This window comes from Schistocerca piceifrons, chromosome 3 (genome assembly GCF_021461385.2).
Source record: "Schistocerca piceifrons isolate TAMUIC-IGC-003096 chromosome 3, iqSchPice1.1, whole genome shotgun sequence".
In the NCBI taxonomy this organism is placed as follows: domain Eukaryota; kingdom Metazoa; phylum Arthropoda; class Insecta; order Orthoptera; family Acrididae; genus Schistocerca; species Schistocerca piceifrons.
The window spans coordinates 861,088,707-861,115,414 of record NC_060140.1 but is presented as its reverse complement, the minus strand read 5'-3'; positions in this window follow the sequence as shown (position 1 = coordinate 861,115,414).

The following is a 26,708-nucleotide window of genomic DNA, read 5'->3' as shown; positions in this document are numbered from 1 at the left end:
CTGGTTCTGTACACAACCAATTCCTTGCTGCTCACCGGTCACTGTTAAATCCGTTTGCTCTCGGCGAGCGGGATACTTCATGACAAACAAATAGGATTTTTTTGCTGTGTGTACAGCAAGCTGTGACAAGAATAATTAACCCAGAATAATTAGTGATATGGAAACTGTGCACTTCGCGTTATTAGTGCCGTAAATAGCGCTGCCGTGCGAAGCTAGACTGCCATGGTTTAGTTGTGTCTAAGTGACTGTGTAACAACTTTTCGTAGAGTACGTAATATACGAGTACAAGCGACTTCCTGGCCATCTGACCTTTAATAATAAATGTTCATTACGCCAAAGTTTATTATTCAATATGGCTGGTTGATTAGTTGACACGGAGGTGGGGACTAAACAGTGAGGTCATCGGTTCCATCGGATTAGGGAAGGATGGGGAAGGAAGTCGGCCCTGCCCTTTCACAAGAACCATCCCGGCATTTAACTGAAGCGATTTAGGGAAATCACGGAAAAAATAAATTAGAATGGTGGGGCGCGGGTTTGAACCGTTCATTCATTATGCAATTAATTACAAGCTACTGGTATATTCCGTGACCTGTTCAAGTTCTTTGACTATGAAATTCACGACGTCTATTTAAGTAAATTAGACTATTATGGTGTAATAGGAAGTGACGTAAAATAGCACAAATAGTATCACAAAGTGTGCCAATAGGAGAGAGTCTTTTATTCAGTTATTGGTCATCACGAAGATGGAAACTAATTACATGTGGTGACTCTCAAGGTTTATCTTCCGACCCTTACTTTTTCTTGTCTGGATTGATGTCCATGCGTCCAGGTCACGGTACCAAACCGTGTGTTGTTTGTGGTAGCCACACGTGAGACGACACTTAGTCGTCCGGCTGCGGATTGACAAAAAATGTTGCAAGAAGTCTATTACTTGTTTTCAGATGGAAGGCGCAGATATGAAGGGGCTGCGATGTGGTTGGTGCATAGAAGGACGGTCCTCCACTGTGGCGCTCAGACGTGGTCACTAAAACGTTACCTGTCTTCATTTTCCCATGTAGACCAACGTCGGACCACTATGACATTCTAACGCCCCAAAAAATCCGGATATTGCACGAGCCAACCATCCAGTCAAATGGACACACAGTGCGTCCCCTTTCAAACTCAGTCGGATGCTCGTAACGCTGTCTCGCACTGTGATCGCTCAGCATCTGGCGTTGTTCCCACGCCTTCTGTACCGCCCTGCTAGAGCACTAAATTCATACAACACTGACGCACCATGGTGGCCTTTCCATCACCGAGAACTGCAGTTATTTTCCTTTACATGCCTGGTAGTGACGTGTACTTGTACCCACTACCCGCACTGTTCTAACAGTGTACCCCACTTAAGACGTGCACATTTGCATTGAGTGTAGTGCGGCAGCTTTCTAAAAGATTCTGAAAGGTAAAATTATCTGGAAAACTTATTTGGATATTACAATTTGATCTCTTTAATTCATTTTCAACACGGATGGATAAAAGCAGTAGGATCCTAATTCATAAGCTCAGTAACTGCTTACCCAGTGATAAATACTATCTCTGATCGTGATGCACAGTTAGTTAGCATAAATAAAATAGTGCCTTATAGTGGGGATTTTCTCAGTAGAAACCAGAATAATTAATGAATCCAGGACAAACGTTTTTAAGGACAGTTCACAAGAGATGAGCTGGGATGAAATTTATAATGAGCTAAATGCTAACATAAAATATAATCTATTCCATGATAAATTCATATCATTGTTTAAAAATAGTTTTCCACAAAAGCTAATCAGAAAGGGCATCAGAGAGCCATGTAAAAGAACCATGGGTCACTAGAGTGATTAAAGTATCTTTTGAAAGGAAATATATCTGCTGGCAGGAACAAGAGGAGATCCTGCAGTAATCGCCACTATAAAAACTACTCAAAATTACTAAGAAAGGGTACAAAAAAAGCAAGGGTTATTCACATTATGTCAGAAATCGGTCATCCGAACAGCATACTTAAGGCTATATGGAATGTAGTGAAACGAGAGACGGGACAACAAGCCACAGAACTAGACATCACTATTGAACTGAACAGAAGGGCTATAAATGACGAGTCACTGGAAGAAAATATATTGAACAACCATTTCTTACTTAGAGTATAAAGTACGAGGACAAATAGTTCAAGACCAAAATTACAGTAGTATGTTAAAAAAGCAACTTCCATAAAAGTGAACCGAATGAATGTCTTTCAGTGCTCTGTCAAACTCTTCACGCAGTATCGTATCTCCCATTTCATCTTCATCTACATCCTCTTCCATTTGCATAATATTGTCCTCAAGTACATCGCCCTTGTATAGACCCTCTATATACTCCTTCCACCTCTCTGCACTCCCTTCTTTTCTTTCCCTTCTTAGCTATTGCTTATCTGAAGCGTGGTCACTCGTGGGCAGCACATTGCCACGTTTCACCAGGTGTTCGTGATATTTTAAAAGAGATACTGAAAGGTGTGTAAAAATGAGTGCTACCTACGTTAGATGGTGCCAGCATAAGTATAGCTATTATAGGAAAGAAATTCCACATCTCAACGAGTACTTTTTTCTAGGCGTACGTTTACATACGGTACAAAAGTGCCTTGAAACACTTTTCACAGTTTCGTTTCGAGCTTGTTTTGTAATAGCGTTCAATATTTTTTCTTAGTATTCGCTTTTATGTGCTGCAGTCTTTCTGAAATTACGTTTTCCAAACGCAAAAAACTGTTCCAAGTTGCAACAACGTAGCGCCCACATCTTGAAGATGTTGGCAGTACCCCCGTATGAGCGCTGTTCAGATGGGACGAGACCGTCAGGTGCAATTCTGGCTGAGGCGACACGACACGTTACACGACACGTCGCTGTGGAGTCCGGCTGTCCGCACAGCGCTCGGCGTTCCCATTGCAGCGCCGCGGCAAGACAAGACAAGACAAGACGCGGCAGGAGGGGCGGCCACCAGTACGAGTAGCCCCCCTTGTGGGCCACGTAATTACTCGAGTCTGCAAAGAGGTGTTTGACTGTCCTTCAGCCTTAAAAACCATTTCGATATGTCAGTTACCTTTAGTACGCAGAATTGTACTACCCAAAATGCACCCAACACAAATCGGCCAGCGACTACATTTTTTTACAGCAACCTTTTCAAAATTTTGCTTTGTGTTTTATTTAATTTCGAAGTATCACAATTAGTATAGGCAACAGCAAAAAGAAAACCAGTTCATTATGAAAATGCAAAAATATCAATTTTCTTCCGAGTAGTTCCATCAAACCTGAATGAGAAAAATAGCATAGCCGAGAACACTGCTGAATCGCAGGACACTGATTTTAAATTTTTTACGCGAAAAGCAAAAGTTTTACTGAGAAACGAAGTACAGACACGGATGTATAATTGCTTCATTTACACAAAACAATTTTTTTTAGACACATGACACATGAACTGAAATTTCCCTCTTGGTGTATTATGTGATACAGTTGCTTCAACTACATCTCTACGCACTCCACGGATGCGCACTGCTTCTGTATCATATCATGAGGTACATCGAATATTGTATCACATATCGTATCGCCTCAGTGAGAACTGTGCCTTGCCTTCATAAGAACGCCATTGTCCGAAACTTTCTATTGACCTGCTGGAAGCTTCTACAAACACGTTAGTTCGCCTACAGGAATGTATTATACAAGGTGCCACTGATTGTTCTAAGACTGGACTAGGATGGCTTCTATGATGGCTCCATGAAAACAACAGTACTCTTCTAAATTTTTATCGTCTGACATTTTCCCTGAATACATCCGGGCTACATGTTGGCAGCCCTGCAGCCAGGCGACTAGCGCGAGTTTTGGTGTTCTCGTAAAGATAAGTCATTTTAGATTATAAAACATATAGATTAGTACTGATTACGTGGTAAATAAGCGTATTAGTGTGCCGTTTAAGTGTACCATTAAAGGTTTCATTTTTCTTTACGTAATATAGCAGAAAACGCGAAAAGACCGTACAGTCGTATTTTCTGTTTACGTTCTGCTGCAGCAAATCTATAAAATTTCGTTTAGTTGTTCCTTGCTCTCTCCAGCAATTTAACTTAGCGTACCTCTTCATTATGTAACTAGCATTTCCGGAAAGTAGCGTAAAGTTTAAATTGTTGTTTCAGAAACTTTGCACTTTTGTTTTTGTTTACACACAGTTGCGTATAGGCCAAATTTGTGTAACCATATTTTCGTGTTTATCTGTAATTTAACTGACTTATTCTTAATAAACTATTACGTTTATCATGAGTGAAAAGTGCTTGACTTGCTGTAGAATTGTTAGGTCGGGGCTTTGGTGTGATGTGTGCTGTAATTTTTTCCATGTGGCGTGGGAATAGGGGAAGTAAATGAGACTCATCAGTGGTTTTGTAGGATTTGTAGTAGAGATAGGAAGATACTAGAACAGGAGGGGAAAAAATTGCCGCCCTTCAGGCTGAGTTAGACAAGGCCAGGGGAGATCTTGACAGGTTAAGGAGGGAGAAGGGTAAAGAGAGGTGGGAAGTGGCAACAGGCAACAGGAGGAACAGGCCTAGAACTTTGTCTGACAGCTTTATGGTGAATGTGGAAAATAGATTTGACCTGTTGCTTCAGTTAGAAGCTGGTGAGCCTCAAGCAGTTGCAGGTGTAGACAGGGCACAACAAACTTTCAGCAGCAAATTGAAAAGTAAGAATGTAGGGAAATCGGTAAAGAGAAAGAAAGTGTTGTTGTTAGGTAGTTCCCATGGAAGAGGTGTTGGCCAACCTTTGCAGGATGAACTAGGATCAGAATACCAGGTCACCAATTTTTTTAAACCTAGTGCTGGTCTGGAGCACGTGACAGAGGATTTAGGATCACTTTGCAAAGATTTCACTAAGGAAGACACCGTGGTTATAGTGGGTGGGGCAGATAACAGTATTGACAGAGATCCTGGGTACAGTATAGAGTGTGACCTGGCGAAGATTGCATCAGCATCGAAGCATACTAGTGTTGAGTTTGTATCTGTTCTTGGGCGCCATGACCGACCTCATTTGAACTCTTCTGTCAAGAGAGTTAATTTGGAGCTGGAATGGCTGCTCCTGTCGGGTGCGGGGTCACACATTGGTGTGGTTCCTACTGATTCTCTCAGTGGATGGGATTATACTAGGCATGGCCTTCACCTCAACAGGAAGGGTAAATTGGCTGGGGAAATAGCAGGAAAGTTAAAGGGGGGGGGGGGGGGGCGGGGGGCACTGTCATGAGTGGTAAAATACCTGTGGTTATAGGGTTCAGAAAAGACCCTTTTTTAGGGTAGGGAGGACAGAAAGAAAGCAAATTTTAAGAGAGGTTAGAACTGAGACAAACCTTCAGTTTGAGAAAGAAATCAAAAAACATAATTCCAGCTTATTACATCAGCATAAACAGCCATTGGTTAAGAATTTTCAACTGTCAGCAGATATTTTAACTCCACCCAATTTTAACTCAGTCAATGTGAAATGTCAGCTCTCTTTATTGCATCAAAATATTCGAGGACTGAGAAATAAAATTAATGAATTAACTATCTGCATAGATGAATTAGAGTCTTCAAACCCAGCTGACATAATCTGCCTCTCTGAACATCATGTGACCACTGCTATAGAACTTTTAAGTGTTACAGGGTTTAGGTTAGCATCTCACTTTTGTAGATCAGAAATGGAGAAAGGAGGAGTTGCCACATTCATCAGGAACTGTCATAAATTTAAGAACATAGACATTCATCAATTTTGCCTAGAACAGCATATGGAAGCATGTGCAACAGAATTAGAATTTCACAAAAAATTCTTCATAATATTAAGTGTATATCGAGCACCTGCAGGTAACTTTAATCTGTTTGTAAACCACCTTGAAGCTCTACTGGTCCATTTAACAACCAAAAACAAAGAAATAGTGGTTTCTGGTGATTTCAATGTAGATTTCCTTAATGACTCTCCCAATAAGAACTTATTTGAGTTAGTAACACTATCATTCAGCTTAATTCCCACTGTAAAGTTCCCCACTAGGATAGCCACTTGCCCACAAACAGCCATTGATAATATCTTTATAGAAAAGTCCAATGAACAAAATTATATTACAAAACCAATAGTCGATGGCCTCTCAGACCATGACATGCAGTTCCTTCTGTTAAATGTCAATACTGAACAGAATATAAAATCTGTTAAATCTGAGCTCAAGAGGGTAATCAGTAAGCCAAAAATTGATTATTTTAGGACACTCCTCAGAGACATTCACTGGACTGATGTTTACAGTGCTCATGGCATGAATGAAAAATATAACATTTTTGCTAATAAAGTGCTTACCTTATTCGAACACTGCTTTCCCCCAAAACTTACCAAGGTTAGAGCAAAGTCTACAAAGAAGCCATGGATTACTCGAGGAATAGGGGTATCTTGTAAAACAAAAAGAAAACTGTATCTGTCAATCCGAAACATTTCCAATGTTAATGCTATAGCACATTATAAGAAATACTGCAGAATATTAAAGACTGTAATACGGATGTCAAAGCAAATATATTACAAGGAAAAGATAGTCATATCAGATAACAAAATAAAGACAATATGGGATATAGTGAAGGAGGAGACTGGTAGAACCAGACATGAAGAGGAACAAATAGCATTAAGAGTAAATGATACATTGGTGACAGATGTGTATAGTGTTGCAGAACTTTTTAACAAACATTTTATAACTGTTACTGAAAAGATGGGGTTGTCAGGTTCAGTAGATGCTGCTATGGATTACCTTAGACCAGACATTTCAAGTAACTTCCATAATATGAATTTGACCCTCACTATCCCAACAGAAATAATGTCCATCATAAAATCTTTAAAATCAAAAACATCTAGTGGGTATGATGAAATATCAACAAAGTTAATTAAAGAATGTGATTCTGAGCTAAGTAACATATTAAGCTATCTGTGTAACCAGTCGTTTATCAGTGGAATATTTCCTGAATGGCTGAAATATGCTGAAGTTAAGCGACTGTTTAAGAAAGGAGATAAAGAAATAGCATCAAATTTCCGTCCAATTTCACTGTTGCCAGTATTCTCAAAAATTTTCGAAAAAGTAATGTACGGTCGTCTTTATAACCATCTTATCTCAAATAACATACTGTCAAAGTCACAGTTTGGATTTCTAAAAGGTTCTGATATTGAGAAGGCTATCTACACTTACAGTGAAAATGTGCTTAATTCATTAGACAAAAAATTGCAGGCAATTGGTATACTTTGTGATCTGTCAAAGGCATTTGACTGTGTAAATCACAATATCCTCTTAAGTAAACTAGAATATCATAGCGTAACAGGAAATGCTGCAAAATGGTTCAAATCTTATATCTCTGGCAGGAAACAAAGGGTGTTATTAGGAAAGAGACATGTATCAAGCTATCAGGCATCATCCAACTGCGAACTGATTACATGTGGGGTCCCACAAGGTTCCATTTTGGGCCCTTACTTTTTCTTGTGTATATCAATGACCTTTCATCAGTAACATTACCAGATGCCAAGTTTGTTTTGTTTGCCAATGATACAAACATTGCAATAAATAGCAAATCAAGTGTAGTCTTAGAAAGATCAGCCAATAAAATATTTGTGGACATTAATCACTGGTTCCTAGCCAATTCTTTGTCACTAAACTTTGAAAAAACACACTACATGCAGTTCAGAACTTGTAAGGGGTGTCCCAAGAGTATATGTCTAACATACGATGACAAGAAGATAGAAGAAGTGGACAGTGTTAAATTCTTGCGATTAGAGCTTGATAATAAATTCAACTGGGAGGAGCACACCACAGAACTGCTGAAGCGTCTTAACAAATCTCTGTTTGCAATGCGAATTTTGTCAGACATAGGGGATATAAAAATGAAAAAGCTGGCATACTATGCTTACTTTCATTCCATAATGTCATACGTGATTATGTTTTGGGGTAATTCATCAAGCCAAGCTAAAGTTTTCCGGGCACAAAAACGTGCAGTAAGAGTTATATGTGGTGTGAACTCAAGAACATCCTGCAGAAGCCTGTTTAGGGAACTAGGCATACTAACTACTGCTTCCCAATATATTTATTCCTTAACGAAATTTGTCATTAAAAATATATCACTTTTTCAAACCAACAGCTCAATTCATGGAATCAATACTAGAAATAAGAATAATCTTCACAAGGATTAAAGTCACTTAGTCTTGTACAAAAAGGTGTGCATTATTCAGGAACATACATTTTCAATAACTTGCCAGCAGCCATAAAAAGCTTAACAACCAATGAAATTCAGTTTAAGAGAAGCCTAAAGGATTTATTGGTGGCCAACTCCTTCTACTCCATTGATGAATTTCTTAGTAAAACCAACTGATTTGTATATAAGTACAACATAACTTCTCCACAATTTCAGTGCAGTAATGTGTTCATTGAAAATTTGTGTGTGTGTGTGTGTGTGTGTGTGTGTGTGTGTGTGTGTATGTGTGTGTGTGTGTGTGTGTGTGTGTGTGTGTGTGTGTGTGTGTAAGTATAACCTAACTTCTGCACCATTTCAGTGCAGTAATGTGTTCATTGTAAATAAGTATTACAGTAGTTGTATTACATGTTTATTACCTTATAAATAAATAAAAAACATTTTTATTTTAAATTCAGTGCATTAGTATTTGTAAAATGACTCTTAGTGTTCATTAAAAAATGACGATCGTTCCACTTGGGACCTGTGGAATGGTACATTAGCTTATTTGTTTTAGTTGTAAATATTTGTCATGTATTGTTGTTTTTCTGACATGTTCCACATCCTGGAGGACCTCCTCACTATGGATCAATTGGAATGAAAGTAAATCTAATCTAATCTAATCTACTTCTGAGAGGGACATGTCTGCAGTGAAGACTGCATCATCCAATATCGATTAGTTTTAAGTGGCTGTCGAGCAGTCATGAATCAGAATAATTATCTAACGCTTCCTGTCTCCTATTGCACCCACGAATGGATGAGTATCTGCTGCCATCAGGAGCGTGAGCAGATCGTCCCCTTATACATTCATACATACATCCTTGTTCCATAGATCATGAATATGACATTTTGTAATGTCACATAAGGTTTCTTTACACAAATTAATTAATTAACTTTTTACTACTTGTTGTTGTTGTGGTCTTCAGTCCTGAGACTGGTTTGATGCAGCTCTCCATGCTACTCTATCCTGTGCAAGCTTCTTCATCTCCCAGTACCTACTGCAACCTACATCCTTCTGAATCTGCTTAGTGTATTCATCTCTTGGTCTCCCTCTACGATTTTTACCCTCCACGGTGCCCTCCAATGCTAAATTTGTGATCCCTTGATGCCTCAAAACATGTCCTACCAACCGATCCCTTCTTCTAGTCAAGTTGTGCCACAAACTTCTCTTCTCCCCAATCCTGTTCAATACCTCCTCATTAGTTATGTGATCTACCCACCTTATCTTCAGTATTCTTCTGTAGCACCACATTTCAAAAGCTTCTATTCTCTTCTTGTCCAAGCTAGTTATCGTCCATGTTTCACTTCCATACATGGCTACACTCCATACAAATACTTTCAGAAACGACTTCCTGACACTTAAATCTATACTCGATGTTAACAAATTTCTCTTCTTCAGATACGCTTTCCTTGCCATTGCCAGTCTACATTTTATATCCTCTCTACTTCGACCATCATCAGTTATTTTACTCCCTAAATAGCAAAACTCCTTTCCTACTTTAAGTGTCTCATTTCCTAATCTAATTCCCTCAGCATCATCCGACTTAATTAGACTACATTCCATTACCCTCGTTTTGCTTTTGTTGATGTTCATCTTATATCCTCCTTTCAAGAGACTGTCCATTCCGTTCAACTGCTCTTGCAAGTCCTTTGCTGTCTCTGACAGAATTACAATGTCATCGGCGAACCTCAAAGTTTTTACTTCTTCTCCATGAATTTTAATACCTACTCCGAATTTTTCTTTTGTTTCCTTTACTGCTTGCTCAATATACAGATTGAATAACATCGGGGAGAGGCTACAACCATGTCTCACTCCTTTCCCAACTTTTACTACTTAATATCTAATAATTCATCTATTGAGTAGGAGTTGTCATTCAGAAATTCTTTTAATTTGCTTTTAAATGTTGGTTGGCTATCTGTCAGACTTTTAATACTATTTGGCAAATGACCAACGATTTTTGCGGCAGCATAATTCACCCCTTTCTGTGCCAAAGTGAGATTTAATCCAGAATAGTGAATATCATCCATTCTTCTAGTGTTGCAGCTATGCACTTCGCTGTTATTTTCTAATTGGGATGGGTTATGGATGACAAATTTCATAAGTGAATATATGTATTGCGAAGGTACTGTGAATATCCCGACTTCCTTAAATAAATGTCTGCAAGGTGATCTTGGGTGAGCTCCAGCTATTATTCTGATCACACGCTTTTGTGCAATGAATAATTTCTCTCTTAATGAGGAATTTCCCCAAAATATGATGCCATATGAAAGCAGTGAATGTAAATAGGCAAAGTAGGCCTGTAACTCAGTTGTCCATCAGTGAGAATCAAACGTGTCCTGCAGCTACACGGTGAGGAGCAATGAAAGTGTGTTGTGGCTAGGACATGCAGTGACTGACCTGAGCTCGCTGTGTGGCCGTGTCGAAGGTGGCAAGGAAGCGAGCGGCGAACCGCGGATCCAGACTGCCGGCGCCCGCCACCAGCCGCTGCACCAGCCGCTCCACCAGCACCGTCACCCCGGAGGACAGCCTCTCCCCTGCACACACCAGCACACCACTGCCCACGTCTGCCACCACACAGACTGCCAGACACCACATCAGTCAGTCCACCTGCATCGCCAGTCACCAATCACTCCTCCAACATCATCACCATAGAGTACAGCCTCTCCATTGCACACACCAGTACACCACTGCCCACGTCTGTCACCACACTGATTGCCAGACACCACATCAGTCAGTCCACCTGCATCGCCAATCAACAATCACTCCTCCAACATCATCACCATAGAGGACAGCCTCTCCATTGCACACACCAGCACACCACTGCCCACGTCTGTAACCACACAGACTGCCAGACACCACATCAGCCAGTCCACCTGCATCGCCAGTCACCAATCACTCCTCCTACACCATCACCATAGAGGACAATCTCCACTGCACATACCAGCACACACTGCACAAATCTCTCCTGACACTCATTACCAGCTGCCACACCAGCCAGTCCCCCTGCATCTCTTCCCACACTCATCATCGGCTGCTGCACCAACCAGTCACCTGCATCACCAGTACTGTGTTAGATCTTGTGCTGCCCCACAAGCACCACCAGCTTGTACAAACCAGCTCAAGGCTCCTCACTTTTGCCTCCATATTGCAACTGGATAAGCCACCCCCCCCCCTTCCCCCCTCCCCTCCCCGCCCCCCAACAGACCTGTCATTTAGAATCCGGCTCTGGTGGTCATGGGTTCAGTCGTGGAGAAGGTCGGGGACTTTCCCTCGTTCCAGTCCATCCAGGATTGCCGCAAGTCCACTCAGCCCACTGTCAGATGAGTACCAGGCATCCTCTCCAGGGCTGGGATGGAATGTAGGGTAGCACGTGGCGGAGGTGAAGTGCCCACTACCTTCTCCCTCCTAGTGCGAGGACGAAGAAGTGCTGCACTCTGCCTACAGTCCAGGCGAGGAGCTTACGCCACGGGCTTCACTGCGTGCCAGGAGCGACCAAGGAAAATCTCCCAAATACCTTCATCACAGCGTGGGACTGAGACTATTTCAATAATAAAAAACAAACAGACATTAATATTGTGTGTGTGTTTGTGTGTGTGTGTGTGTGTGTGTGTGTGTGTGTGTGCGTGTATGTGTGTGTGTGTGTGTGTGTGTGTGTGTGTGTGTGCGCTCGCGGGCGCACCCGCGAGCGCGCGAAAACTTAGGACGCTAATGGGCAGAGATTACGCGTGTATTTATTTGGTCACAATTAAGTAGTTGACACTACAGGAAAATTAAAGAGACCTTTGGAGAAAAGGTAATCAGCTGTAGCAATATCAAGAGCTGAGATGGAAAACCCACTCCTAAGCAAAGAAGGGAAAGCTGAAAGATGGAACGAGTGTAGAGACGGTCAATACGAGGGAGATGATCTTGAACGCAATTTTATAGAAAGGGAAGTGGACATAGAGGAAGATAATATGGGAAATACAGTACTGCAAGAAGAATTTGACACACCTGTGGAAGATTTAAGTCGAAACAACGCCCCAGTAGTAGACGATATTACGTCAGAATTACTGATATCCTTGGGACAGCCACCCACGACAAAGCTCTTCCATCTGGTGAGCAAGACGTATGAGACAGGCGCAATACCGTTAGACTTCAAGAAGAATATAATAGTTCCAATTTCAAAGCAAGTAGATGCTGAGATATGTGAAACCGCCGAGTTATCAGTTTAACAAGTCAAATACAAACACTATTTCCTTACAGAAGATTCTGGAAAATGTAGGGACAGATGAGGCCATACTGACATTACGTCTTATCTTGGAAGATAGGTTAAGGAAAGGAAAACCTGCGTTTATAGCATTTATAGACTAAGAGAAATCTTTTGACAATGTTGACTGGAATACTCTGAAATTCTGAAGGTAGCAGGAGCAAAAGGTTATTTACAAGTTGAACAGAAACAAGACGGCAGTTATAAGAATAGATGGGCGTGAAAGGGAAACAGTGGTTGAGAAGGGAATGAGACAGGGTTTTAGAATATCCCAATGTTACTCAATCCCTTCACCGAGCAATCAGTAAAGGAAACCAAAGAAAAATTTGGAACAGGAATTAAAATCAAAAGAGAAGAAGTAAAAACTTTCAGGTCTGCTGATGACATTGTAATTCTGTCAAAGACAGCAAAGGACTTAGAAGAGCATTTCAACGGAATGGACAGTGCCTTGAAAGGAGGATGCAAGATGAACATCAACAAAAGCAAAACGAGGTAATGGAATGTAGTACAATTAAATCAGGTGTTGTTGAGGGGATTAGATTAGGACATGATACACTGAAAGTAGTAGATGAGTTTTGCTGTTTGTGAAGCCAGGTATCTGATGATGGACGAAGTGGAAATGGTATAATATGCAGACTTGAAATGGCAAGAAAAGCGTTTCTGAAGAAAAGAAATTTGCTAACATCGAGTATAGATTTAAGTGTCAGGAGGTCTTTTCTGGAAGTATTTGTATGGATTGTTGCCACATATGGAAGTGAAACATGGGCGATAAACGCTTTAGACAAGAAAAGAATATGAACTTTCGAAATGGGGTGCTACAGAAGAATGCTAAAGATTAGATGGGTAGATCACGTAACTGATTAGGACGTACTGAATAGATTTGGCGAGAAAAGAAATTTATGACACAACCTGACTAGAAGAAGGGATCAGTTGGTAGGACACATTCTGACACATCAAGGGACCACCAGTGTAGTACTGGAGGGAAGCGTGGGGGTAAAAATTGTAGAGGGAGACCAAGAGATAAATGCAGTAAGCAGATTCAGAAGGATGTAGGTTGCAGTAGTTACTTGGAGACGAGGTTTGCACAGGATAGAACACCATATGTAAATGTTAAAGCGAGCTTTGTAAGGAGATTTTCTATGAATCGGTAAAATGGAAACAAAGGCAATTTTTTTCCTTAAAAATTGTTAGTAATTTTATACCCCCTTTCGTTTAATAGATTGTTGTTTGTAAACACTACACTAACAGGAGTGTCGTTAGTCTCCAGCCTCCCTCCTTGCAACATGGTCACAACCATATAGCCACGTAGCATGGGTTGTTACAATCCTGCCTGCTTGCGACTCTTCCTCTGGAGATCACACGAAAGCAATACATCAACAGATTGTTTCCAGCCGAACCAGTGGTAGGAGCCACAGTACCCCGTGGTCCCGGGCTCTCCACTGGAGGTGTAAGCATTGAAGCACCGCCATAAACTGCAATGCCATCACGCCACTAACTCGCTTCTGCGAGTCATGTGCCTCCACAGTATCCTTCCCCCAGGTGGGTAGTTAGGTCGCCGTCCCACCACTATGCAGCCAGTCTTTACACTCCGGCATACACCGATCACACCTAGTGGTTCCTCTATTGGAATTCCTTCCCTGAGTAGTCTTCGCACTCTGGGCTTCAACCAGCTGCACAACTGATCACTCGGAGTTCTCATTGCTGAATCAACAAGGAGTCTCTCACCACAGTGTCCACAGACTATGCTCATTTTAGAGCACCTAATGACCACCACTGGTCACAGCCTCCATGGACTACATGGATCCTCAAGCACCCGATGCTCAGCACTGCCTACGCTCCTCACAGACTAAGTCCATCCCCGAGAGCTGACACTCACCACTACCTCTGGCCTCCATGAATTACGTCTGTCCTTAAGCACCTGACACTTTACTGCCACCTACAGCCGCTACTGACTGCATCCATCATCAAGCACTTGACACTCAGTGCAACTTGTGGCCTCCATGAACTACATCCATCATTGAGCACCAAGTGCTCAGTGCCGCCTGCCTCCATGGACTACGTCCATCGTCAAGCCCCCAATTCTTACCTTCACCAACAGTCTCCATGGAGTACATCCATCCTCGAGCTCCCAGTGCCCACTGCCCTGTACGGTCTCCATGCAGTAGATCCATTCTTGAACACCGAATGCTCACCACTACCTAAGGCCTCCACAGACTTCGTCCATCCTCGAGCACCTGACACTCACCATCGCTGACTGCCTCATAAACTTCAGCCTTTGTCATTCATTGAGCACCCTGCAGTCATCTAGTTCTCATTCCTGTACTGTCAACCTGAACCAAGTAGTGCAAGTCACGTCCCAAGAAATCGCGTTATTGTATTATGTTCATTGGACTTAATATAGTATTCTTCCCTGTTACTTGGGCACTTCAATTGCAGTGTGTTCTACCCTCTTAGACACGATCACTAAATTTACTGTGGAACCAAAGTTTGGCAAAAGAACCAGATGCAATTGTTCTAGTCACAATTACAGTGAGTAAATTTTTGTAGGCGATCTTCAACGTTCGCAGTCATGTCGTCCTCTGTTGCGTATAATATTGTGGTATGTTACCAATCATTATTTTGGGACTGTCTAATCACAACTGAACAAAACACATCTTTGTGCCACCATCCCCCAAAATCAGAAGCTTGCGGCAATAAGACACATACTATAGAGAATAAAAAGGATTCAACTCAACAAAAGAAACTACGAAAAATAAATGAGTGCAATCAAACAAAAAGCTAGAAACAATGGGTATGACTCACCTGTAATACATAGACGCAACAAGAAAGTCAAACACAAATACGAAATAAACACAATGCATTCAATAAATACAGAATGCAGGAACAATCACAAGCCTCAGACCCACAAATACACGCAAAAATGTTGCACAATAGCAATGCCACACAGAAAATAAGCCCACGATACACTAGACTTCCATAAATAAGTTAACACACAAATTGGGAAACATACTAAACAAACAGGGCCTCCAAACAACATATGAAACTGTGCAACGCCTCCAAACAAACATAATCCAACCAACAGTCAAGACAGACAATTTCCAAGGATCAAATACCCACAAAACTTTAATATCAAAGATTTGGTGTAGTACACATGGGCATCACATGTATAAATTGTAAAACAAGGTACAAAGAACACATTAGCTCTTGAAAGTATGAAAGAAAACATTCCACATGAACAATATATGAAAATAATCGGAATAAACAACCACTACAGAAACCTTACACCAATGCAGATAAACTACTACGTCCAGCAGGCCATTGCTGTAACACAAACATGTGATAAACAGCCAACACACCTCAATACATGCTATCTACCAAACTTAATAAAAGAAACTATAAGATGAAATTTTAAAAAAACCTATTTGTACACGCAGCCATATTAAAACAAATACATATTCACACACATACACACGATATCACAAAGACACATTCAGTTGTTGTTTTCAAATAGCGGTAAGCAGATGAAGAACTGATGCAACAAAGAAAGCATATCACATGTAGATCAGCATCCACGAAATCTGTGAGTAGAACTTTACATTATTACTACATCATAGAAATGTAAAGAGTGCCAGAAGTGTTTATAACCTTATACACAACGTCCTAAATGAACAGTACTCGAGACTTGAAAACAGCTTCCGTCGGTGGTTCTCTCGCCATCAGTGGGTTTTGGGGAAGGAGAGGAAGTTTTCGGTCATTGTAGGTGGGAGGGAGTGAAGTGCACCTTGAGGTGTTGCGCCACTTCTTGCAGGGAAATGACATACCTTTTATGCATTTATTTTATTAATAACTGAGCAGGAATAATAGTTTACTGTAATGTGTGTGACGCAACTTTTGGTACTTCGATTCAAACTAACTTAATACTGTAGATAGAATGTATGTACCAAAATCCTGAAGTGATAGATGTTAGAGGATAGACTCAAAGTATCCCACGAAAGGCAACTTAAGAACTTTCAAGAGCCAGTGCCAAGTAAGAAAGCTGGAGATCAGCTCTAGCCGTACATCTCTGTCTGAGACCGCGAAGACAAGATAAGAGGCATTTCAGTAGTCATTCTACCCGCGCTCCATATGTGACTGGAACGGGATGTAGCCCTAACATGTGACTGGTGCCCTCTGCCATGAACTTCACAGTGGTTTGCAGAGTAGCTATAAAAAGAAATATCTGTAATTATTTTACAGTGATGATCTAAAAAATTATGTCAACCTGTTCAACGGCGTGTGTCTGGGCCTCAATACAGCAGCGATTTTGAGTGGTCCGAATGAACAGGTCTTTAGCTGGTTTCTGGACGGAAGCTATGTGGTGGCAGCCCATACCTGCGCACGGGCCACGCTGTTTCTGTAAAATATGAGCCGAGGGTTTGTGGTCGCCCAGTTGGCGCCCGGTACCGTTCCAGATGCCTTAGGGCCTGAATCTGGTGGCCAAAATACCAACGTAAGTACACTACAGAGCCCCTAAAACTAGTGTAACGCTGTACTGGACTTCTGACACGGACGGTTACGCTGCTGGGAAATGCCATGCAGTAGGGGGAGACATCCAACACGAGGGGATGCGGGTGGCGCAGGTGCACAGTTGTAGTGGTGCATTCGTCACTACAGCCGCCGCCAGCGGCCTGAGTCTGTGACAGAGAGCGTGTATTGCGGAGCCGTTCCACAGTCAGAGACCGTCGACTTGGTATAATAAGGAACGTGATCCATCCGACCGGGCGACACGTTTCCATTGGTCTACGGCCCAATCACGATGATTCCGTTATTGCCTACTGCAGTCGCAGTTGACGACGTTGGGTCAACGTGGGGACAGGTAGTGGTCGTCTTCTGAGCAGCCGATGTTCAGCAATATCCACTGAACGGTGCGCTCCGAAACACTTGCGCCTCCACCAGCACTGTCGCCAAATCAGCCACACATGGCATTGCGGAAGCTATTTTGTACCATGTTTTATATTCCCACATTCCCACAGAGACGTAATACAGCTAAAATAATTCTCTGTAAGCTACTCCGTGAGATTTAGAAGAGTTATTGCCATTAAATGTTCAGTACAACCGCTGGATTTCGAGACACACCTTCATGTAGGAGATGTAAAAAATAATTTCGTCGATATTTTGTTTGATAAAACGAACATGAGTGCTTACGTTGTTTGATGGCAGCTGCAGAGACACCGTATTGGGAAACCTCCTCTTTTGAATCCAAAGATTTCGAGGCTGCAGTGAGACTGAACACCTATGTGTATTTGACGGACACCGAGGAAAGTTATCTTTAATTAACCAGACGCAGCGAGCATTTGTAATTCCACAAGAGCTGCTCTTCTGACAAAAGTGTTACCTTTTCTTTAAAGGAAACGGTATAAGGGGCTGTAACGCACCGCTAACAGTTCCCTCTTCTGCTCTACTCTCAAACAAAGCGACGAAACATTCCTCTGTACTCATGTTCAACCCGTAATCTCCTTTTTATTACCTTTGCTCAAGATGAACGTTTGGGGCGTTAAAATCGTTCTGTAGTCTGTTACAAATGCTTGTTCTCTAAAACCCTGTAACAGCGCTTAGTGAGCAGACCGTGTTCTTCCATCTAGCGAGTTCCACCTAAACTCACGTAGCATTCATGTAACATTCTCGTACTGATCGAAGCGAGCAGTAACAAATCTACCAGAACGCCTCTGAAATGTCTCGATGGTCCCTTTAATCCGATCTGTTGAGTATTAGAAACACTCGAATAGAATGGATCGCACAAGCGTTATGTTCACATTTTCCTGTCTATGTGATCCACCATTTCCCAGAACTTTACCACTAAACAGCAGTCGGCAATTTGCCTTTACTTGCAGCTGACATCATCCCTTGCTCCATTTTATGTCGATTCGCTAAATTACTTCATCGACATGACAGAGTCAAGCATCATACTGTATTCGAACATTACGGAAATATTACAGGAATGTTTCTCATACCCAGCCGTAATAACTTTGAATTTTCCTCATTCAAAGCAAGCAGCAGTTCATTGCGTCAAGCAAAAATTACGAGCCGGCATATATATATATATATATATATATATATATATATATATATATATAAGAAAAAAAATTCAACATCAAGAAGAAGTTGTGCGACACAAACGAAAGCTGTAGACGTGTTTCTACACATGAAAGATCATGTCTATTCAAATTTCGCGCCAGTCGCGTAAGAGTGGGGTTAGTAGCGCCAGTGAAAGGTTGCAAGTCACATTTACTTTAAATGCACGCTGTGAAGGTAGTGAGCGTTAGTTACCTCTGAGATTGGACGTGGTGAGTTGATGTTAGTCAAGAATGCCTTTCAGGCGACAAGGACATCATTATCATCACCTCACTGAGTTTGAACGAGGACGTCTAATAGAGTTACGAGAAGCTGGATGTTCCTTCTGCGATACGGCAGAAACACGTGACAGGAATGTAACCACTGTACATGATTACTGGCAGTGGTGGTCACGAGGATGTACAGTCGCAAAGAGACCGGGCTCCGGACGGCCAAGTGACACTACCGAGAGGAAAGAACATCATGTTCGGCCTATGGCACCGTACTACACTCCTGGAAATGGAAAAAAGAACACATTGACACCGGTGTGTCAGACCCACCATACTTGCTTCGGACACTGTGAGAGGGCTGTACAAGCAATGATCACACGCACGGCACAGCGGACACACCAGGAACCGCGGTGTTGGCCGTCGAATGGCGCTAGCTGCGCAGCATTTGTGCACCACCGCCGTCAGTGTCAGCCAGTTTGCCGTGGCATACGGAGCTCCATCGCAGTCTTTAACACTGGTAGCATGCCGCGACAGCGTGGACGTGAACCGTATGTGCAGTTGACGGACTTTGAGCGAGGGCGTATAGTGGGCATGCGGGAGGCCAGGTGGACGTACCGCCGAATTGCTCAACACGTGGGGCGTGAGGTCTCCACAGTACATCGATGTTGTCGCCAGTGGTCGGCGGAAGGTGCACGTGCCCGTCGACCTGGGACCGGACCGCAGCGACGCACGGATGCACGCCAAGACCGTAGGATCCTACGCAGTGCCGTAGGGGACCGCACCGCCACTTCCCAGCAAATTAGGGACACTGTTGCTCCTGGGGTATCGGCGAGGACCATTCGCAACCGTCTCCATGAAGCTGGGATACGGTCCCGCACACCGTTAGGCCGTCTTCCGCTCACGCCCCAACATCGTGCAGCCCGCCTCCAGTGGTGTCGCGACAGGCGTGAATGGAGGGACGAATGGAGACGTGTCGTCTTCAGCGATGAGAGTCGCTTCGGCCTTGGTGCCAATGATGGTCGTATGCGTGTTTGGCGCCGTGCAGGTGAGCGCCACAATCAGGACTGCATACGACCGAGGCACACAGGGCCAACACCCGGCATCATGGTGTGGGGAGCGATCTCCTACACTGGCCGTACACCACTGGTGATCGTCGAGGGGACACTGAATAGTGCACGGTACATCCAAACCGTCATCGACCCCATCGTTCTACCATTTCTAGACCGGCAAGGGAACTTACTGTTCCAACAGGACAATGCACGTCCGCATGTATCCCGTGCTACCCAACGTGCTCTAGAAGGTGTAAGTCAACTACCCTGGCCAGCAAGATCTCCGGATCTGTCCCCCATTGAGCATGTTTGGGACTGGATGAAGCGTCGTCTCACGCGGTCTGCACGTCCAGCACGAACGCTGGTCCAACTGAGGCGCCAGGTGGAAATGGCATGGCAAGCCGTTCCACAGGACTACATCCAGCATCTCTACGATCGTCTCCATGGGAGAATAGCAGCCTGCATTGCTGCGAAAGGTGGATATACACTGTACCAGTGCCGACATTGTGCATGCTCTGTTGCCTGTGTCTATTTGCCTGTGGTTCTGTCAGTGTGATCATGTGATGTATCTGACCCCAGGAATGTGTCAATAAAGTTTCCCCTTCCTGGGACAATGAATTCACGGTGTTCTTATTTCAATTTCCAGGAGTGTATATCTCCAGCAGCGGTTGGCACCACAGTGACAAAACGAACTGTTACAAATCGGCTACATCAAAAACACCTAGAAGCCAGACGTCTTGTATCGGGCACTCTGCTGGCCCAAACGACCACCATTCGTGGTGTCAAGTGAGAGCTCAATGGAGGGCATGTTGGAGGTCTGTTGTGTTTTCTGATGAAAGCTGGTTCAGCCTCAGTGCCAGTGGTGGCCGTGTTTTGGTTCGGAGGAGAACAGTTGAGGACCTCCACCTGACCTGTATGCGTGCTACACACACTGGACCTACACCTTGAGTTATGGTCTGGGGTGCGATTTCGTTTGACGGCAGGAGCACTCTCGTGGTTATTCCATGCAGCCTGATTGCAAAATTGTACGTCAATCTTGTGATTAGACCTGTTGTGCTTCCATTCATGAACAGCATTCCAGGGGCGTTTTCCAACAGGATAACGCTCACCTGCCTACAGCTCTTGTAACCTAACGCCGGCCGAAGTGGCCGTGCGGTTAAAGGCGCTGCAGTCTGGAACCGCGAGACCGCTACGGTCGCAGATTCGAATCCTGCCTCGGGCATGGATGTTTGTGATGTCCTTAGGTTAGTTAGGTTTAACTAGTTCTAAGTTCTAGGGGACTAATGACCTCAGCAGTTGAGTCCCATAGTGCTCAGAGCCATTTGAACCATTTTTGTAACCTAACGTGCTCTACAGAGTTTCGATGTGTTGTCTTGGCCTGCTCGATGACTAGATCTGTCTCCAATCGAGCATATGTGGGACATCATCGGTCCACAACTCCAGCGTCATCCACAAACAACATTAATCGTCCCTATAGTAACCGACCAAGGGCAACAGGCATGGAACTCCATCCTACAAACTGTCGTCCGCCACCTGTACAACACAACGCATGCACATTTGCATACTTGCGTTCAACATTCTGACGGTTACACCGGTTATTAGTGTACCAGCATTTCGCATTTGCAATAGCTTATCTCGTGCTTACATTAACCTATGATCTTGAATGTTAATCACTTAAATATGGTACCTAGGCAAATGTGTTCCCGTAATTACGTTACTCTGCATTAATTATTTTTTTGGTTTTGCGATTTTTTTCCGTCAATGTACACACAGGCTGTATCGGGTATCAGTGCAGGTACTTGTATTGGTATACTGAACAACATTACATCAGTATTTATGTCATTTGTAGATTAATACTTACAGCTGTTACAAGTCATATGTGTTTAACTTGGGTAGTACCTGGAAATGCGTATACCAAGAGCAAAATTCTAGACCTCGTGCCATTTCCGATTTAATTATCATTGACGTTAGCCAAATACATCATTTCGTGCACAAATTCAGGCGTTTGCAAAATGCGTAATGCACAGATGTCTGTGGGTCCACCAGTTACCAGATGCTCATCGTGCTTTTATCGGAAATGATAAATAGAAGCTAGGAGCACAAAAGCAACGTTTTTTTCGGTTAGAGGAAACGGAACGAAAACACGTTTGGCGACTCTGTCTCTGGCAGGCTGCTTGAATTTGCGCAAGCAACGACATGACTGTATAATTTCAATACTAATCAAATCAGGAAAGGCGCAGCGTATAGAAATTTTCTTTCTTATGAATTACTTATCAGTATATGCTTGTTAGTCGACAGCGCTAATGCACTGCTTCCTGGACTCGGGTAGGCGCTCCAGCCCCTGATCGAAACCGCCCGGCGGATTACCGACGTCAGCCAGTTTGTTTGGCCAGCCTGAATGTGGTTTTAGGCGGTTTTCCACATCCCGCTAGGCGAATACCGGGTTGGTTCCCTCGCCTCAGTTACACGACTCACAGACATCGGCACACGTTCGCACTATTCCATGGCTTGCACGAGACGCAAACAGCTGGGGTGCACTAATTCAATTCCGGGGGATATGGGGTGGCAGCAGGGAGGGCATCCAGCCACCCACAAAAATTAACCTTGTCAAATCCGTTCTAAACATGTCGATCCTGCGAAACCGCGGGACAAGGCACTAGCGAAAGAAGAAAGACGAAGACTTAACAGCACACCCTAACCTGCACCACGCTTACAAGCTTTCGAGACTGCTTCAACATTATGTCGTTATCATTACCAGGACGGTAGCGCACGTAAAAGGCGTAAACAAAGTAAGATCTGAAGTGATCACTGTGAAGAAAAGGAGATTCCGTGTACATGTGTGAGACAGCTTCATCAGCACCTGAGAGAGTTCGAAAGCAGCCTCACTGTGGGCCCCCATTTGGCCGCTCGGTAGAATCCTGAGTTGTCTGTACTTGTGGGGCTTTCGGACGTAGAAGTGGCCAGGTGTTCTTCTCCAGGGTAACACTCATTGTCACGGTTCCAGTCAACCACATCTGACCACCGTAAGGGATAATAGCCATAGCCAGAGAAGGGAATTAATCTCCCACGCTCTGCCTGTCGTTAACACCACAACACCACGGCTGCATCTGCTCTGGAAGAGTTATTGGGAAGCACGACCTGTTGATAAATAGTACCGCATTGTGTTCACTGATGAACTGCAGTTCTGCACTAACCCAGATGATCATTGCTGGTGGACATTGAGTTGACATGGACAGAGGTCCCCTTCTTCCAATGTTATGGAGAGGCACGCCAGTCTTACTCTGGAGGCCCATACTGTTGGGACTCTATCAGGTATGACTTCTGGTCCCATCTGTTGGTGACTGAGGGAGCTCTGACGACACCCTGCGTGCAACAGTGTCGTGCCCTCCTGGGTGCCTCATATTCTTGTTAGGCAGTATGGGATGAAGGAAGAACACCACACTTAGAGAGCGGCATGCTGTCCCTCATCCACATCCAAGAGAAATGTTTATCTAGCAAAATCACATCGAGTGTGTTTTGAAATCACGTGTGTGAAAATGAGGAGCTGGCTACACTGTCACATCGTGTATTGCTTCGGAGTGTACAGTGGAATGTGCATCACCTCACACTACATTACCAATTGTCACAGCTCTCTGAATAGATTTCTGGGACATCAAACTCACATCCACCATGGAGCTATGGTTCGAATCCCCATCAAATTCCTTTCTTATTTTTTAGATGTCCGTTCCCCAGCTCTCGTTGTTTGTAAGCAGGGTATCATTTTGTCACATGACCACAGCCTATCACATGATGATGGGATCCATTAAACTGCATGCATGTGTCTGCTAACCGTACAGTGCACAATGATAACTGGTCACGTCAAGTTCATGTAAGGCAGCTTCCAGACGGAGTACGCAGTTGGTGAATGTATCAATATGCATTTGGTGCTGCTGCTGCTGCTGCTGCCGTTCATGTATATGCTGCACGGTACCGTCAAAGGCGCCATCCCCATAACAATGTTATCGTCGGATGGACCGAGGCCTTCGGTAAACAGGTAATCGTCATCCACAAGTAATGGACAAAGGTCGTCCAAGGGCTAGACGTACTCCACAAACAGAGCACGCACTTCTTGAAACCGTTCGCCAGTCACCTCGGCAAAGTACCCCTATATCTTCTAAGTTAATTGCAGAAGACTGGTTGTTGAAGTGTTGCACGATGAACAACTGCATCTGTACCATTACACGTTAACTGAACACCAGTAGCAAGAAGACCACAGTCGACTGCACACTCGTTTCCGTAAACCTCCATGGTCCATGCCTCGGCCACAGCTTCGGGTGGACCTATTGCTTGGCCCCAAAGGCTCAGTCCCACTTGAGGTCCTCCACCGCAATTTTCTCTCTGTTCTTGGCGAGTTTGTGGGCTCAGAAATAATCTACACAGATGGATCACTGGTCGACCGCCTTGTTGGCTTTGCTAACGCTCACGTTGGCCGTAAGGAACAATGCTCCTTGCTGGATGGCTGCAGCGTATTCATTGCAGAGCTGGTTGCCATCTATCGCGCTCTTGAACATATCCGCTCTTGCTCTGGTGAGTCCATCGTCATTTGTAGTGATTCCTTAAGCAGCCTACAAGCTCTCGGCCAGTGCTTCCCTAGGCATCCTTTGGTACTGTATACCAGGAGTCTGTTTATGCCCTCTGCACTAGTGGCCGCTCAGTGACCTTCATTTGGACCGTAGGCCATGTCGGGATACCGGGCAATACACATGTTGACCGCCTGGCCAAACAGGCCACCAGTAAACCATCTCTGGAGACTGGCCCCCCGGAGACCGACTTGCGAGCAGTCTTCCGCCGCAAAGTTTTTGCGATTTTGGACACTTAATGGCGCACACTGAGCGCACCACATAAACTCCGTGCCATCAAGGAGACGACGAATGTGTGGCGGTCCTCCATGCGAGCCACTCGCAGGGAATCAGTTGTCCTTTGTCGGCTCCGCATTGGCCATACGTGGCTAACATATGGCTACCTTCTCCGTCGTGAGGACCCACCTCGGTGTCGCTGTGGCTCCCTTCTGACTGTCGTGCACATCTTGCTTGACTGCCTACTTTTAGCTGCTCTACGGCGGACTTTTAATCTTCCCACCACCCTACCTTCGTTGTTGGGTGACGATTCCTCAACGGCAGATTTAGCCTTACGTTTTATTCATGAGGGAGGTTTTCGTCATGCCATCCAAGGGCGGGCGTTTGGCCTTTTTTCTGGGGCCTCCACCCTCCCTCTCTTTTAACTCTGTCACCCTTTGTTTGCATTCGTTCGTCTTCGTATTTTTATTTGTGTTCGTCTTTTCCCTACATGTTTTAATCTCGCCGTACGTTTTGTGGTGAACATTTTAAAGTGTTGCAGAGTGGCTGGCTCATCCTCTTTTATTCTTGTGGTCAGCTAGCCCAGACCATCTGCGCTATAGTTTTAATGCCTTTTTACACTTTTCCTTATGGTGTATGTTTTCCCCATTTTTTCTTCATGCCATTCGTTTCCCTTTAGGTGTGGTTCCACATTTCTTTTCCTCCTTTTACTTTCCCAACGGTACTTTGGGAGTTGTTTTACCCTGATTCTTGTTTGTGTCAGGAGCAAGGGACTGATGACCTTGTAGTTTTGTCCCTTTATCCCTCAAACCAACCAACCAGCCACAGTCGACGATTACAGTTTTATAGATGATTTTTGTACCAAGTGGAAGATAACGGACATATTGCAAATAACGGGGTATGGGCTGACGACTCTAAGTTCAACCTCCACAGCACCCATTATCGGTCAGAATGCAATCCACATTTCACCCGTGAACGTGGCTTTCAGGCACGCCTTGGCATAAACCTGGGGGCTGGGACGGTGGGAAGAGTGCTTTTGGGTCCTTGCCTAATGCCAGATAGGTTGAATGTGTCCTGGTCTCGTACGTTTCTTTGCAATACTTTACGTGACGCATTAGGAAACGTTCCAATAAATGTTTGGCGACAGCTATGGTCTCAGCGTGATGGTGCACCGCCACACTTAGGAACAAATGTGTGTAACTGTTTAAGTGAAGTGTTTCCAGGGAACTTGATTGGTCATGAAGGTGCAATGTTCTGGCCTCCACGTTCCCTGGACCTTAATCCAACAGATTTTTGATTGTGGGGACGCTTACAGGAACGAGTTTATAGTACTCGTGTATGTACACGACCTAATGACTCGCGTACATGTCACTTCGGCAACAGAGGTTGCAGGTGTGTTGCGTACGGTTCAGCAAAATATGAACCAGCGAATGGCGAGGAGTTTGTAAATGCAAGGTGGTCGCTTTAAACATTTTCTCTAAAGTGAACGTTGCTCGTGCGTGTACGTACCGGCTGTGTCAAGATAATCCTGGACGTCAGACTACAGAATTGAATTATTGAGCGTTGCATAACGTTCAGTCTAGTGTAGCCTGTATCTTATGTTTCTTGTACTTCTTACTGTGTCCAGTGTTATTCTATTTTGGCATTATCTGTGTCATGGACGAAACAAGTGTGTGTAAGAAGTCCATGTTATGGCTTAATGTTTGAATAAAGATAACAGTGTCAGAAAGAATACGTAAGATACCACATTATGGAGGTGTAAACTGAAAAGAAATTTGCGCTTTAACCGAAAAATAAAGTTTGCCGCGAATGCGACTCTAGCAATTGCCCCGTTTCACTGAGCCAACGGGACAGCTCCGGTGCAGCGCAGAGGCCGTGCTACCTGTTCTTGGCCACAGTGCCTGCGGTTACAGCGTCACCAGACCCTCCTTTCTAAATCGCATTTCTGTTTTACCTAATGGCAGGACTAGGTTTTACTAGATACACTTTTGTCTTGAACTGGAATGAGGAATCGCTTT